This window comes from Mus caroli, unplaced genomic scaffold (genome assembly GCF_978045245.1).
Source record: "Mus caroli unplaced genomic scaffold, Mus_caroli_1 scaffold_15, whole genome shotgun sequence".
Lineage (NCBI taxonomy): Eukaryota > Metazoa > Chordata > Mammalia > Rodentia > Muridae > Mus > Mus caroli.
In genome coordinates, this window is record NW_028227270.1 from 72,794,600 (window position 1) to 72,810,506 (window position 15,907).

Genomic DNA, 15,907 nt, shown 5'->3' on the forward strand with positions numbered 1-15,907 from the left:
CCGTTTTCCAGCTCACACCTGTGCTGCAAGTTGCTGGAAGTTTCTCTGGGGAACCCTGACAAATACAATACAATGCCATGTAGAGTTTTTAAAAGTTAATTTAAGACATCCCAAGGCTGCCCCTGAGGTGACTCAGCTCAAGTGAATCTGGCTCTTCAGGTTGCATTTCCCTGGCCTGCGGGGTGGGGTACTTGGCCTTCATCTCCTATGCAGCACTGACGCTGCTATTTCATGAGGGGTTTTATACATACAACTTAATTCTAAGGGACAGAATGACAGTATATACATGTTCTGTGTCTTCCAGGTTCCTGTCAGCCGCAGCACTTGTATATGATGAAGTATTCCCCCTCCCCCGACCTCCTCCCTCTTTCTTAATGACACCTTTCCCTGTATGTCCCATTAACTTAAAAGCTCCACATTACAGCATATTATCATTTTATAAATTGCATATTTTTCTTGTTTCTTTATTGTACGAGTCATAAAATGTAAAAGGTGTTTCTCACTCACACTGAAAATAATTTTACGACATGTGCGACTGAGGTAGGTGGCGGTGGGGAGGGAGCTGGTTAACGCATGATGGGAAATGAGGGGTCATTCTGTTCGAGGGGGCAGCCGACAGAACTTGGTGCCATAAAAGTTAATGAGGAAAAGTCAAGAGCTAGGCGTGTGCCTAGGTGTAAACCTCGATGAGCTGTGCATTCATTTCTCTCTGGGGCTCCAACATCGTTCGGTCCAGAGAGCTGCTGTAGAATGAATTGGCTTAGTATTATTTAGAAGTCCGACTTTCCATGTCTCCCCCACCCCACCCACCCCCCCGCCTCCCATCAAATATGAGAGAAAGCTTTGGGTCTTTTCCTTGCTCAATGCTTTCAGACATAAATGGAGAATCTCTGAGGTTGGGAAACAATCTGCTAGTGAGAGTTTGTTACAGGAGAAAGAATTTTGTAACTATGTAATAAACATGGACCCCCCCTCCCAAATAATGTTACATGTTTATTGTGTGCCACTAACATTGTATATAACACATGTCATTATGGCTCACACATGTAAGGGAAAAGATCACACTTAGTTCACCTTTATCCTAAGACCTCTGCGTTCAAGCTTCCCTCACTGTTCTGGAATGTTCTGGACAACTATGGAGCACACTCTCTCTGCCCCCCAAGTCATTTCCATCACATCTTCCCCAAAGGGGGTGTCTCTAATATCCGTGTAAAGTCTCCACAGAACACTCTTCCTCACCCACACTACCCATCAGTCCGTTGTTAGACTCTGGGTAGTCTTCGCATTTATTTAGGAGTTTACTGTCTGTCTCTGCCCTGTATTATATAAACATTGTATAAAGGAGACCTTGTCTGTCTCATGTGCTCGTGTAATCTAGCTCCTTTAAAGTGAGAACCTAACATGGAGCAAGATGTCATTAACATTTGTTGGAAGGAGAGAAGAGGAGGGAGGGAGAGGAGGAGGAGGGAGGAGGGAGGAGGGAGGAGGGAGGAGGGGGAGGGAAGCGGAAGATCTAAGAACTCAGTTCAGGTATTAGATGCTGATTTACACAATCGGAGGAAGCTAAGCACTGTGCCTTTGGTGAGATCGGAAGAGATAGCTGGGCGTGGCTGCAAGAGGAGAGAAGCAGATTTTCAGGCTAGAACCTCTGAACAGCCAGTTACACTGGATGGAGTTGGAGTTCTCTCAGGATATTGCCCAAGTTCAGAAGAGATGTCATAGACAGTAAACGGGGGTGTGGGCGTGTTGCAGGATGGGGGTGAGGCGGAGAAAAGAGTATAAGGCTTGCATAAAGGACAAGTTGCAAGGGACATGGATTAGAAAGCAAACTCAAGGAGAGGCGCAGTGAGTGATGGCTAAATCTCAAGGAGACAAGAGCTGTCCCAGTCACATGCCCAATATCATTTTGTAAAACTAACTGGCAGGTGCTCAGGCATTCATCGGGGCCAATCACTGCAGATATGATGGAAAACACTAGCACCTCCAAGTCTGGGAAGAAACTACATTTGTATCGTTACCCTGATGAGCTAGCTACCTCTGCCCTTGGTGTTTGGACGGTAGGAGGTACCAGGGGCCGCGTGGCATGGGTGATGTTAAAGGCAAAAGCATTTTTATGAGGGCTTTAGAAATGAAAAAATGAGACTGTGCTCTGATAAAGGCATAGTCTTGGGAAAAGAAAATCTCCATGATAGAATTAGCCCACCCTCTCCAGCTCCCTGGCCTCTATTAGATGTAGGGAGATAATATCTTTTAATCATTTGAAAACCGAGAAGCATGGGAACGGCCTTGAGAGTTTCAAAGCACAGCTCTCGTCGTGAACAACAACAACAAAAAGATATTGATTTTCAGTATAGATAAAACATTTAAAGTGGTTTTCAAAAATAGTTTCAGCTCCTTCGGGCATCAAAGGTGAGTGTAAAAGACGTGCCCCAACATTTACAAAATGCATGCCACAGCTGGGTAAAATATCCCACCTTTATTTACTTGTATATGTGTCTGTGTATGTACATGTTCATATGTCTCTACATACACCTGTGCATGCAGGTCATATGTATGTGCATGTGTGTGCGTGCGTGCATGTGTGTGTGTGTGTGTGTGTGTGAGTGTAGAGGCTAGAAGTTCGTGTAGAATGTCTTCCTTCATCTTTCTCCAGCCTGTTTTTTTGAGACAAGGTCTTTCACTGAACCCAGAACTCACCAGTTCATCTAGGCTGGCGGGTCAACAGCTCCAGGGATCTGCCTGTGTCTGAGCCCTGGTGTGGGGTTCCTGCATGCCTCTGTGCTATTCTTTTTGCATAGGTGCTGGATATTAACACTCAGGACCTCACAGGAGCTTCTTGGACCCACAGCTGAGCATAAATCTATGCACCCCCTACCCCAACATCCCACACTGCTTTGTATCCACACTTTCTATGCAGATTTTCATGGCAGGTGTTGCCAATTCTTGGCTTTTAATCTAAACTCAGTCATTTACTTCTTATGCAAGAAAGAAGTCTCCATCTTTCCACACGCTTGATGGCCATAACCACTGGGCTTCACTGCCACATTCTGAATCGCCCTCCACCTCAACCATTTCTTAGCATCTCTCAGACCTGACCTTCCCCTGCCCTGTCATGTGCTTCCAGAAGCTCCAGCTGTTTTCCCTGTGAACTCTGACTTCACCCTGCATCTAAGCTTGGCAGTGGAGATAGTCACAGAGGCCAAGGAGTCAAGCGGCTGTCAATTCCTCCACGCATTTCCTTCCCAGTCCAGCTTAGGCCACCCCATTCATACCACAGGTCTCGTGTTCCCTTTGTCACAGTCCCCTGGACACACACAAGCCTCTTTTGTCAAGAGTAGCAAATATCACCATTGTTTCCCATAGCAATCTTTTCTGCCTTGCAAAGAGAAAGAAAAGAGTAACCTTTCCAAAAAAAAAAAAAAAAAAAAAAAAGCCGAATGACAGGAGTGTTTTCTTTTCCTCTTTCCTCTTTATTGTGAGTTTGCTACCTCTCAATTTCTTAGAAGGAAATTATTTGCCCTAGAGGAAGCATGCCTCAAATTAAATAACGCTAAATAAATGTCATGTTTTGGACACCACACACACACACACACACACTAGTTGTGTGTTCTTCTGAAGTTATCTGGCCTAAGAACCACTGTGCAAGGTGCTGTTGGCATTGACTGCTGGGAGAGGGAGGGAAAACTACACCGCATCCCCCCATTTGGACCTTGGCAGGTTGCGTGGTGGTGTGTACAAGGAAACCGAACCTCATCTGCACGGCTCGCTGCTTATCAGGAGCACACACTAGCTGCCACGCTGTAGGGCAGCGGAGGAAAACAAAACCCAGCAGTAAATGGAGGCCTTTGTCAGGGATTAAAAGGGTTTAGAAACATCTGAGCCATGCAGTTTCCCAACACGGCCACTGCCAATGACTTGGTGACAGAATGCGGGGAAAGGCGCTAGCTGGGTTAGATAGCGCTGGTGGGGCGGCCAACAGTCAGGCTTTTGTTACCAGCCTCTTATCTGTGTGAGTGCGTGGATGCGTGGTTCACAGATAAAGTGACCTTTCGCAGAGCCAGAGGAATAAGGTCAATGATATCACAGCATTGCTACTGGTGATTGGAGCACAGGGGGTGGTGGTGGGGGATCCCCAAAGATTGTGATTCCTGGGCCAATTCTTCGCTTTCAAGTGGGTTCATCTCATCCACGTCTTCAACGTCTTTCATGAGACAATTCATCAGGGGTGCCCAAGGAAGGCTCCTAGCTTTGTGCGTAAATACAATGTTTGGTTACAGAAGAGCCGGTACTTCAGGGCTCAGCAACGATCTAGAGAGCGTTCAATACTACACCTAGAGATTGGTTCCTTTAAGTTGACTGATTCCCCTTTCTGTCTTAAAAGACACTGGTGTATGGCTCTCTCCATGCCTTTGGTTGGATTTATTTCAAAAACAGTTGGTGGCATCTATACCTTTCTCTTAGTAACCGATAAAACAGTTACACAGGATATTCGCAAGACTATAGAAGACACATGCCTCTCTCAGTCAACTTGATCTCATTAGCAGGTATGGCAAACTCTCCTCAGCCATCGGAGAACAAACTCTCTTTTCCAAGACAAATGGGACCTTTACCAAGATAGCCACATTTGGGGTCATCAGATTGCAAAGGCTGGCAAAGAATCCAGTTCTTAGAAGATGCATTTCACCGCAGTGGGATTTAACAGGAAGCTGTTAATGAGAAGCGCTCTTCAAATTCACATCAGAGGAGCCCTTTTCATTTCTCATAGGGCTAACCTTCTAGGTAAACTTAGCACAAAGAACAATTACAGGGTCTGGGAGCAGTTCCTTTTTTGTTGTATTTATATGTGTACTTGCATATGTATTTATGTGTATTTATGTGTTTATATGTGTATTTACGTATTTATGTGTGCAAGTGAGTGCGGCGTGCCCTCAGAAGCCGGTAGATCCCCAGTGGAACTGGAGTTGCAGGCAGCTGTGAGCTATGCAGTGTGGGTGCTAGGAATTGAACTCAGAACCTGCAGAAGGGCAACAAGCATTCCTAACTCTACTGAGCTGTGTCTCTGGCCCCAGGGAAGAGTATTTTTATTATGAATGGTTTTGGGAAATCTACCAGTAGAGGACTCGGTCTCTTAGAATTCAGATGTCCCCTAAATGGATGTTTCTTTAAATATTTTACTTCCAAGAAGTGAATCTAGCAATGTGTCCTGAAACTCCTCTGGTCCCTCACTTCTTCACAGACTCTGTTGTCTCAAACGAGGTATGGGGCTCTCTAAACTTTGGGTTTGGGGCTTCGGGTTTACTCCAGAGGCCTGCCCTGTCTGTCTTAGTCACTTTTTAAGTTGCTCTCATCAAACACTCTGACCATGGCAGCTTATAAAACGTAGAATTTCATTTAGAGCTCACAGTTCTGGAGAGTTAAGAGTCTGTACCCATCATAGCAGGGAGCATGGCAGAAAGCAGGCAAGCAAGGTGCTGGAGCAGTCGTTGAGAGCTCGAGTCTGGATCCACAAGCACCAGGCAGAGAGAGCTAATTGGAAAGGGGCTTTGGAAATCTCAAAGTTCACCCCCAGGAACACACCTCCACCAACAAGGTTACACTTCCGAGTCCTTCCCAAACAGTTCCACAACTGGAACGCGCGCATATACACTCAAATACATGAGCCCAAGGTAGCCACTCTCATTCAAACCCCCAGACTCCTGTCATTTGGCTATTTTTCATATCAGAAAAGTTTCTGAGTGGCTATTATTCCTTACATTCTAGTTACTCTGCCCAGAGTCCCACCTCCCTTCATGTCTATAAGGAAACTCTTGCTTTCGTTATTGCCTTGGCTTCCATTTGTTTCTTCTCCCCTCTCCCCTCCTCCTCTCTTCCCCTAACTCTAGGGCTCTTTTCTTGTCTTCCCTTTGTGTACCACTTGCTGTGTGACTTTCAGTAGAGAGATGTGAAGCCCCATCTATTCACCTCAGAAGGGATACCTGATGACAGTCAAAAGGGATGGCTTCTTCACTCAAGCATGACATAGTGAAGAAATTAATTTATTGGAGGACCATACGGAAGCAAGGCTCAGAGGTTATGTAGAGGCCAGGAATGAGTCAAAGGCGGTGGCAGCCTCATCACAGCCCCGCCCCTATATAAGTGATGACTCATGAAAGCTTCCTCCAGGCCGCCTTACCAGAGAGGATTCTCTGTCCCAGCAATTGCTGGCTGCTTATATAACCCCAGGGAAAGGCTCGGGAAACCCTGTAGCTTTCTAAGCTTTCTGAGCCTCCTAGACGCCTTTCTAATTTTTTTTTCTGTATCCTACACAGTTTAAGTATCCCAGACCAAAAATGCTTGAGACAGGGAATCATTTGGATTTCAGATTTAGAGGTATTTACAGATATACAGTGAGATAACTTGGGGTTTAGGACTCAAGTCTAAACACAAAGTTCATTTAAGCTTTTTTATTTGTTTGTTTTTGCTTTTGGAGTTAAGAGTCTTTCCTAGATATTAGTTCAGGCAGATGCCCTGGTTCTGCGGTCCCCTCTCCCTACAAGTCACAGTGAGCAGGTTTCTTCAGAAGAGCCTGTGGGGCTGAGACTGCCGAGCCGCAGGGTCGGAAGCAGATCTGGAAAGCCTCCCATATGCGCTGCTTCCATGCTTCCATGCTGGACAGCAGGGAGGAGAGGCCATGACGTGCCAGGGCTCTCCATCAGACACCTTGGAGGTTTGGTAGGACAGCAGCTGTACACCCGCCTCTGCCAGGAGGCCGATCATCATGGGCAGCATCACAGGGTTGGAGGGCTGTGCCCAGAATATGAGTAGGGGTTGGCCCCTGCGTAGTGGCACCTCTGGTCTGAAGACAGCTCCATTGAGCACCTGCAGCATCGGTATGGTGCCCTGGATCAAGCCCACAGCTTGGTAGGGGGCACCTGCCAGGGCCACAGTCAGGAGGCATTCCCCGCTGCCCTGCTCCCCTGGGACCCCAGGGTTGTGGGAGGTGGTGACATTGAGGCCAGCCTCTTTCACCAGTAGCTTAGCGTTTACCAAGTTCATGTCTGCCTGCTTGGATGCTTCTCTCAGAAGGCAGACAATGACTGCAGGGCTCAGGCAGGTCCCAGCATTCTTCAGAGATGTTCCTTGTGTAACCATCTGGATGGTCCCTTTAGAGGAGCCTGCCCAGGCGTGCATCAGCGTGCCCAATGCTTCTGCCAGACCAATCCAAGGCTTGGTGTGTGGAGAGAAGGCACTGGTAAGGGCCTGGGAGTTCAGATTTCTCCTTCACCATGTCCACAAACTAGACTGTGGTTTCCTCTCCACAGTGGCTCTGGGCTTCCTTGGTGCTGGCACCCAGCTGGGGACAGCTGATGATGTTCTCATGGTCTACTAAGGCTGGGTCCCATGGTGGCTCTTCTGTAAACACATCCAGTGCAGCCCCAGCACACTGACCAGACTGCAGGGCATGCAGCAGGGCACCTTCATCCACAATGCCTCCTCGAGCACAGTTCACCACGCGCATGCCTTTCTTGCACTGAGCAAAGGTGCTGTCATTCAGCAAGCCTGTGGTGGAGGGCAGGAGTGGGGAAGGGACAGTTATAAAGTCACAGAGAGGCCAGTGTGGGAAGCCACATGTGCCGTTGCAAAGTGGCACAGGCTTCTGCTGGCCACCACGCATACATAGGCAGGAAAGTTTTTTGCCAAGATGAGGTTTTGAGAATTGACCAAAGTTGACCAATCAGATAAGAGAGAAAGTAACCAATCAGAAGAGAGAGAAAGTAACCAATCAGATAAGAGAGAAAGTAACCAATCAGATGTAAGAATGCAAATGAGGTTGTAAGTATCAACCAAACACAACACAATCTGGGTGTGAGACACGCCTCTCCTAGGCCTATATAAAGCAGCACCAGGGCTGGGCAAAAGGTCTTTTCGCCTCTGCAATCAAGCTCTCCCAATAAACGCGTGTAGAAGGATCCTGTTGCAGCGTCGTTCTTGCTGGTCGAGTCGGACGCGCGCAAGAAGTGGTGCCGAGAACCCGGGACGAAACATCTTCAGGCACGAGCGAAGACCCCCTGCTACAGGGAGGATTCAGAACTGCATCGCGGGGAAGGAGCGGTTAATAAAGGTTCCCGTAAAACAGGCTGCTGAGAAGGATCCGGCGTGGGTTCAGAACTCTTCAGCTGGGGAGCGGTGTTAATAAAGTGTTCCTGCAAAACAGGCTGCTGAGAAGGATTTGACTGCACGGATTCAGAACTCTTCAGCTGAGGAACGGTGGTACCGGTAAGTATAAAGAAATTAAGGTAAGTCTCTGAGAGGTATGCTTTCTTACGCAGTAGGTCTGGTAGTTGTTGCTGGGTTTGTGTGGGACCAGCTGTTAAGGAAGGGCAGCGATTTTGTAGGAGTACCAGGAAGGCATATCAGAAACAGAGAGAAAGGAAAAAGAAGACGCGCGCAGAAAAATAAGTAACTTAAGAAATATAAAAAAAGAAAGCTAAAAATAAAGATACAAAGGATAATATAAAATAAAGATACAAAGGATAATATAAAGATATAAAGGATAATATAAAAAATGAAGAACAAAAAAATTAAGTCAATTTACCCTCCTCTCGAGGACTTTGACTAAAGAGGCAGCCTTCATCAAAGGCTTAATGATAGCTCTCAGGGAAAGAGGAGTAACTATTAGAAGCAGCCACTGTGCAGAATTCCCAGAAGAAAGAGAAAAAATGAAAATAAGCTATTTCAGAGCCCTCCTGGGGACAGAAGGAAAACGGGAGACGTCCTGCTTCCTCTCTGACTCCTATGGAGAGATTCTTAGCTCTGGTTAGGATATCTGTGTCCCTTTGAGCTGTCTATTGTCTGTTTTTGGTGCACCAAATTGTCTATATGTTTGTCAATTCATGTTTGGATGATTGAATGATTGTTCTGTGTTTCATGTTGAAAAATAATAAAAAGCAGTCTCAGTCTGCACAGCAAAAATTGACAAGTTAGCTGCAAGGTGGCTGGGAGTCAAGTACAGCTGAAAAAGCCCTGTTGAGGGCCGATTGCAAATGGAGCTTTTAAAGGGGCAGGCAGCCTTTTGCTTGTAACAGAAAGTTAGCTTAAAATTGGAAATTCAAGTTTAGAGTTATTCTAAACAACATAAGAAAACAGGTGATATGCAAAAGTAGTGTACAAAGGGTGGAAAGAGTAGGTTTGAAAAGAGAGTACACATCTTTACAAATAGAAGGAAAAACCTTTCAAGGTATAATGGATACAGGAGCAGATAAAAGCATTATATTTAGTAATTGGTGGCCTGCTTCTTGGCCTGTTAATCAATCATCACATAGCTTACAAGGATTAGGATATGAGGCTACCCCAACTATAAGTGCAAAATCCTTACAATGGAAAGATAAAGAAGGAAGGACAGGGCTTTTTCAACCTTATGTACTCCCTTTACCTGTAAACTTATGGGGAAGAGATGTGATGTCAGCCATGAACTTTATACTGACTAATGATTATTCTCAGAAAAGCAAGGAAATGATGAAAGGAATGGGATATATACCTGGACTAGGTCTAGGAAAAGGTTTACAAGGTAGAATTTCACCAGTTAAAGCCACAGTAAAAGCAGATAAGAAAGGGCTGGGTTTTTTCTAGGGGCCGCTGAGGAGCCTTTGCCCATTCCGTGGTGTACAGAGGACACGGTGTGGGTGCCTCAGTGGTCTTTATCCTCTGAGAAATTAAAAGCAGCTAAAGAATTAGTACAAGAACAATTAGACTTGGGACATGTAGAACCCACACAATCACCCTGGAACACCCCTATTTTTGTTGTAAAGAAAAAGTCAGGTAAATGGAGATTGTTACATGACCTCAGAGCCATTAATGCACAAATGCAAGTTATGGGTCCTGTACAAAGAGGACTCCCCCTACTTTCAGCTCTACCTAAAGATTGGAAAATTATAGTAGTAGATATTAAGGATTGTTTCTTTTCCATTCCGTTAAACGAGAAAGATAAACCTAGATTTGCATTTACCCTACCTTCTGTTAATCATATGGAGCCTGATAAAAGGTATCAATGGCGAGTGTTACCCCAAGGAATGGCAAATAGCCCTACCATATGTCAAATATATGTAGGAAAAGCTTTACAACCAGTCAGAGATGGTTTCCCCTCCTTAAAAATTTGTCCTTATATGGACGACATTGTGATTTGTGGACCTGAATAAGAAAGTATACAGCGAGCTTATGGCTTTCTTAATGAAACTTTAAAAAATAATGGCTTGATTATTGCACCAGAAAAGGTGCAGCAGTCTAATGTTAGTCAATTTTTAGGAGCCACTATTACTTTACAGTGTGTTACCCCACAAAAGATTAGTATAAGAAAAGATCATCTAAAGACATTAAATGATTTTCAAAAATTATTAGGAGATATAAATTGGATTCGACCTTATTTAAGGATCCCTACTTCGGAATTAAAACCTATTTCAAATTTTAGAAGGTGAATCACATATTACCTCATTGAGACAATTAACACCTGAGGCTTCTGATGTTCTTAGGAAGGTAGAAGAAGCAATCCAAACAGCACAGCTAAATCGTATAAATGAGCAAAAACCTTTTTGCCTATGCATATTACGAACCATAAATTTGCCAACTGCTGTATTATGGCAAGATGGTTCTCTAGTATGGATACATCCACACATATCCCCTAATAAGACTATAGAGCATTATCCCACCATGGTGGCAAATATGGCCCATAAAGGCATAAAAAGTTCAATTACTCACTTTGGAAAAATGCCGGATAGCATAATTGTCCCCTATACTGCTGCACAAATGCAGACGTTGTGTGCGACTATAGATGAATGGGCTATTCTTAGATGCAGTTATTCTGGTTTAATTGATAATCATTATCCTAAACATCCTTTATTACATTTTCTGTTATTACATCCAGTTATATTTCCAAAGGTAACGGCTAACACTCCTATAAAGGGAGCCATTGATATTTATACAGATGGATCCAAAACAGGAATTGGAAGTTATGTGATTAATGAAAAGGCTGTAAGGTTGCAATTTACACCAGGAGCCCCTCAATTGGTAGAATGTTTGGTGGTTTTAGAAGTCTTTAAAAGATTTCTTATGCCCATAAATATTATCTCTGATTCTGTTTATGTGGTTAATGCTGTACTAATGTTAGAGACTGTTGGAAATTTTAAGCAGTCTAGTCCAGTAACTGAAACTTTGAGGAAAATACAAAATTGTATTTTGATGCGTGAGCATCCCTTTTATATTCAACATATTAGAGCACATACATCATTACCTGGACCTATGGTTAAGGGTAATGCAATTGCTGATTCAGCCACCAGAGATACGGTTTTCCTATCACAAAATTCTATAGAAAGTGCAAAAAATTTTCATCAACTTTATCATGTCCCTGCTTCTACATTACGACAAAAGTTTAAGCTCACACGAACAGAAGCTCGAGATATTGTCCTCCAGTGTGGTAGGTGTGTAGAATTCATTAATGCACCTTCCGTGGGCGTTAATCCTCGCGGAGTGCGACCTCTAGATGTTTGGCAAATGGACGTCACGCATATCCCAGCTTTTGGGAAATTACAATATGTACATGTGTCCATCGATACCAGTTCTGGTGTCCTACATGCCTCTCCCTTGTCAGGGGAAAAAGCAGTTCATGTCATATCTCACTGCTTAGAGGCTTGGGCTGCATGGGGTAAGCCCCTAGTGCTAAAGACAGATAATGGTCCTGCATATACTTCTTCTAAATTTAACCAATTTTGCAAACAAATGCAAGTGAAACATATTACTGGACTGCCCTATAATCCACAGGGCCAAGGCATCATTGAGAGAGCTCATCGTACTTTGAAACAATATTTGCAAAAACAGAAAGGGGGAATAGAGGCTATGACGCCAAAGATGGCTCTATCCCTTACAATATTTACTCTTAATTTTTTAAAATTGGATGATGCTGGAAGATCACCAGCCGAAAGGCATGGACAATGGCCTCAATCGCCCAATGAAATGGTCAAATGGAAAAATGTCCTTGATAATAAATGGTATGGCCCGGATCCTATCTTAATCAGATCCCGGGGAGCTATTTGTGTTTTTCCACAGGGTGAAGAAAATCCACTTTGGGTCCCGACGCGACTGACAAGGACCGTGAAAGAGCAAGATGAATCCCAAGATGATCCTGCTATTCCTGCTCCTGATGATTGAGACCGGGATAAGTATACCTTTGTGGGCCATAGTAAGATCATGGCCAGTACCTTTACCGGTACATTCCAATTCTTCCACCTTGCCTTTGTTTTATGCAACAGAATGTTTTCTGGATGCGCCTTGTGCACGACAAACTCCTCAAGAGCCACGGGTGTATAATAGTACGAGTTTTCATTTAAATTATACACTATGCTTTGTGCATGATGTGGATAGACCTTTTACACCCTGTATATTTTTAAAGAAAAAGGTTATCTCTAATTGGGCAGACCCCATTATCCAAAATAAAGTGAGCTCTGAAGTGTTACTTAATGCTTTAACGCAAGTCGTCCAAGGAGAGCAATTAGGCTCAGGTGATGTTGGAAATAATATAACTTCACCTATAAACATCACCACTATTATGATAAAGGGAAAGGTGACTATTCCCAAAAGATCACGATGGCCTGTTGGCAATGCTACTGCCAAACGCAGCGTGCCCTGGTGTCATCCGGACCTCACATTTCCTATAGTTTTTTCACCTTGTCAATCAAAAATTTTTCCTCGAAAAGAAATAGCAAAGGGTTTTGCTTTGTCACCTCCTTTAGATTTTTCTGTAATGAATGATAAGGAAGATGCTACAGGAAAAGAAAATATTTGGCCATATTACCAATGGATTTTAAGTAATGAGGCAGGTGCTAGTACCAGTCTGTCAGCCTTTGCACTGCTGACTGGCACCTTTCATGAGATACTTAATGTTTCTGCCACACTTTCCAATACCTCTGCTCATTTAGATAATGTGACAACTAATAGAGTTATCAGAAATATGACTACCTCTCCAGTAGAAGTTTGTGTTAGTCCTCCATTTTTCTTTATATTGGCTGAATTTCAAAATGATACAGAATGGTTAGATTGTACAAATATCACTTGTTTTTTGACGCAATGCTGGAATGGAACCAAATCCTTAGCCTTAGTGGTACAGCTACCAATCTTGGTCCCTGTACCTGTTGAGGCAGATCCAGAGAAGTTCCCAATAATGAATCTAATTAGACAGAAGAGAGATTTTGGAATCACAGCTGCCATTGTCACTGCCATTGTAGTGTCTGCAGCATCAGCGGTTACCGCAGGAATTGCTATGGCCAATCAAGTTAATAGTGCTGATACCATAAGTCAGATAGCAGAAAAAACGTCTGAGGCATTACTCACTCTGCAAAGGGTGGATTCTCATCTCGCCTCAGGATTAATGTTAGTGAATCAGAGAGTGGATATTTTACAGCATAACATGGAACAGATGATGGATGTCATTCAAATGAGTTGTGTAGCATCCACTCCGCATGTATGCATTACTCCCAATAGGTATATTAATAATTCTTTTATTAAAAGTACAGACCTATCGAATTATCTGAAGGGAAACTGGTCGCAGGAGCTGGACAGGCTGCAGAAGAGGCTGCAGATACAGATCCTGAACCTTAATGGAACCAGAGTGGAACCTGTGACCTTTGGAGACTTTACCTCTTGGCTTTCCTCTGCTTTCTCTTACTTTAAGGAATGGGTGGGAGTGATTTTGTTTGGTGCTGCCATATGCTGTGGACTGGCGCTCATGCTCTGGTTGGTATGCAAATTTAGAACACAACAAAAACGTGACAAGGTAATTATAACTCAGGCACTATTGGCTATTGAAAACGGCGCCTCCCCCAAAGTTTGGTTATCTATGCTCAAGAATTAGTCAGCATCTGAGTTCTCTGCTCTTGCACATGAGAGAGACTCAACAATCATTGATCAGCCCTTGCACATTGATGCATACGACAGGGTGATCATGATTTCCCCACTAATTCATTTTTTGGCTGGCCTCTTTTGCAGAGTTCGCCCTAGGTCACTTAGCAGTTACTGTCACACAGCACTGGGGTATCCAGAGACGGGCAACTTTCCTCATGCACAGGCCAACCTAAGGCACGGGGCCCGGTGGCGATAGGGTTACCCTACGACGGGAAAAGACTGTGACATTGGAGGAACGACCTAAAACAGGAGCCACAGCAGATGGACATAATTGCACAGGCCTAGTCCAGCCTCATTTTATTAAAACAGAAAGGGGGAGATGTGGGAAGCCACATGTGCCGTTGCAAAGTGGCACAGGCTTCTGCTGGCCACCACGCATACATAGGCAGGAAAGTTTTTTGCCAAGATGAGGTTTTGAGAATTGACCAAAATTGACCAATCAGATAAGAGAGAAAGTAACCAATCAGAAGAGAGAGAAAGTAACCAATCAGATAAGAGAGAAAGTAACCAATCAGAAGAGAGAGAAAGTAACCAATCAGATAAGAGAGAAAGTAACCAATCAGATGTAAGAATGCAAATGAGGTTGTAAGTATCAACCAAACACAACACAATCTGGGTGTGAGACACGCCTCTCCTAGGCCTATATAAAGCAGCACCAGGGCTGGGCAAAAGGTCTTTTCGCCTCTGCAATCAAGCTCTCCCAATAAACGCGTGTAGAAGGATCCTGTTGCAGCGTCGTTCTTGCTGGTCGAGTCGGACGCGCGCAAGAGGCCAGATCTCCTCCAGCAGCAGCTGCTGAACACCAAAGGAGGCCGAGACTTCAAGAGAAATGATGGGGTCATAGCCTACAGTCTTCATTCCAAAGGACTGCATTCGGGTGGCCACCTCTCTTCCGATTCTGCCGAGGCCAAGAATTCCCAATGTCTTCCCGTTCAGTTCTGTCCCCCATTAAATTCTTCCGGTCCCATTTGCCATCTTTCATCGCAGCCGTTGCCTGGGGAATCCGCCTGGCCGGGCACATGATCACCCCATAGGCGAGCTCCACAGCACTGAGGCTGTTTCCATTGGGGGTGTTCATGACTAGGATGCCCTTCCTCGTGGCAGCCTCTAGATCCACATTGTCCATGCCTGTGCCAGCCCTGCCCACCACCTGGAGCTTCTCTGCTGCATTGATGACATCAGCAGTGACCTTAGTAGCTGACCGGATGATAAGGCCTTCGCAGTCCTGAAGTTCAGCTCCTCCTTGCTCAAGTTCTGCTTCTCCACCACCTGCAGCCCTCCATCTTGCAGGATCTTCCGGCCGCAGGGGTCCAGGTTGTCACTGATGAGTACTTTGTGCAGATTTGCGAAGGCCATTGCTAGAGTCAGGCCTTAGAATCGTTTGCTCTGGGCGGGCAGTAGCACTTAGTTCAGGAAACTGCAGGCAGGGCTGGCTCTGATGACGGGGCTCATTTAAGTTTTGTACAGCTTATACATGGCTTTAGGACGATTTAAGGCAATATTTCATGTTTGTGTTTTCAGTGCGACCTGTCACACGAGGTCAGCAGTGTTACTTTCTGCTTCTGACATCACAGTGGGTTTTAGAGCACAGAGATTTTTTTCGCTAAAGAATCTCAATCAGCATTGCATTTGCTGTTATACCTATTACGTTAATTCCATTAAAACAAAATGCCTTTGCATTTAAAAATTAAAATTAGTTGGATAGTGGCACATGCCTTTAATCCTAGTACTCCGGAGGCGGAGCTAGGTGAATCTCTGTGTCCTGATTGTCTGAAGCCAAGCCATTTATAGCCTAGCTACAAGGTACTCTGACAGCGTGAACCCTAACAACCGTCTACCTATATAGAAGGCTAAAATGCAAGAAGAACACCCAGAGATGCTGCCACCTAAAAATGTTGACCATCTGATACACATGCCAAATATTCCTAAGTGATTGTGTGTGTGTGTGCATATGCACGTGCTCATGGGTGATGCATATTCT

The 15,907-nt window shown here is 44.6% G+C and overlaps 1 pseudogene; it reads right to left on the reverse strand.

Moving 5' to 3' along the window:
- Window positions 1-6,529: 6,529 nt before the first annotated feature.
- Window positions 6,530-15,282, reverse strand: LOC110307669 (D-3-phosphoglycerate dehydrogenase pseudogene; annotated as a pseudogene).
- Between the last annotated feature and the right edge of the window lie 625 nt (window positions 15,283-15,907).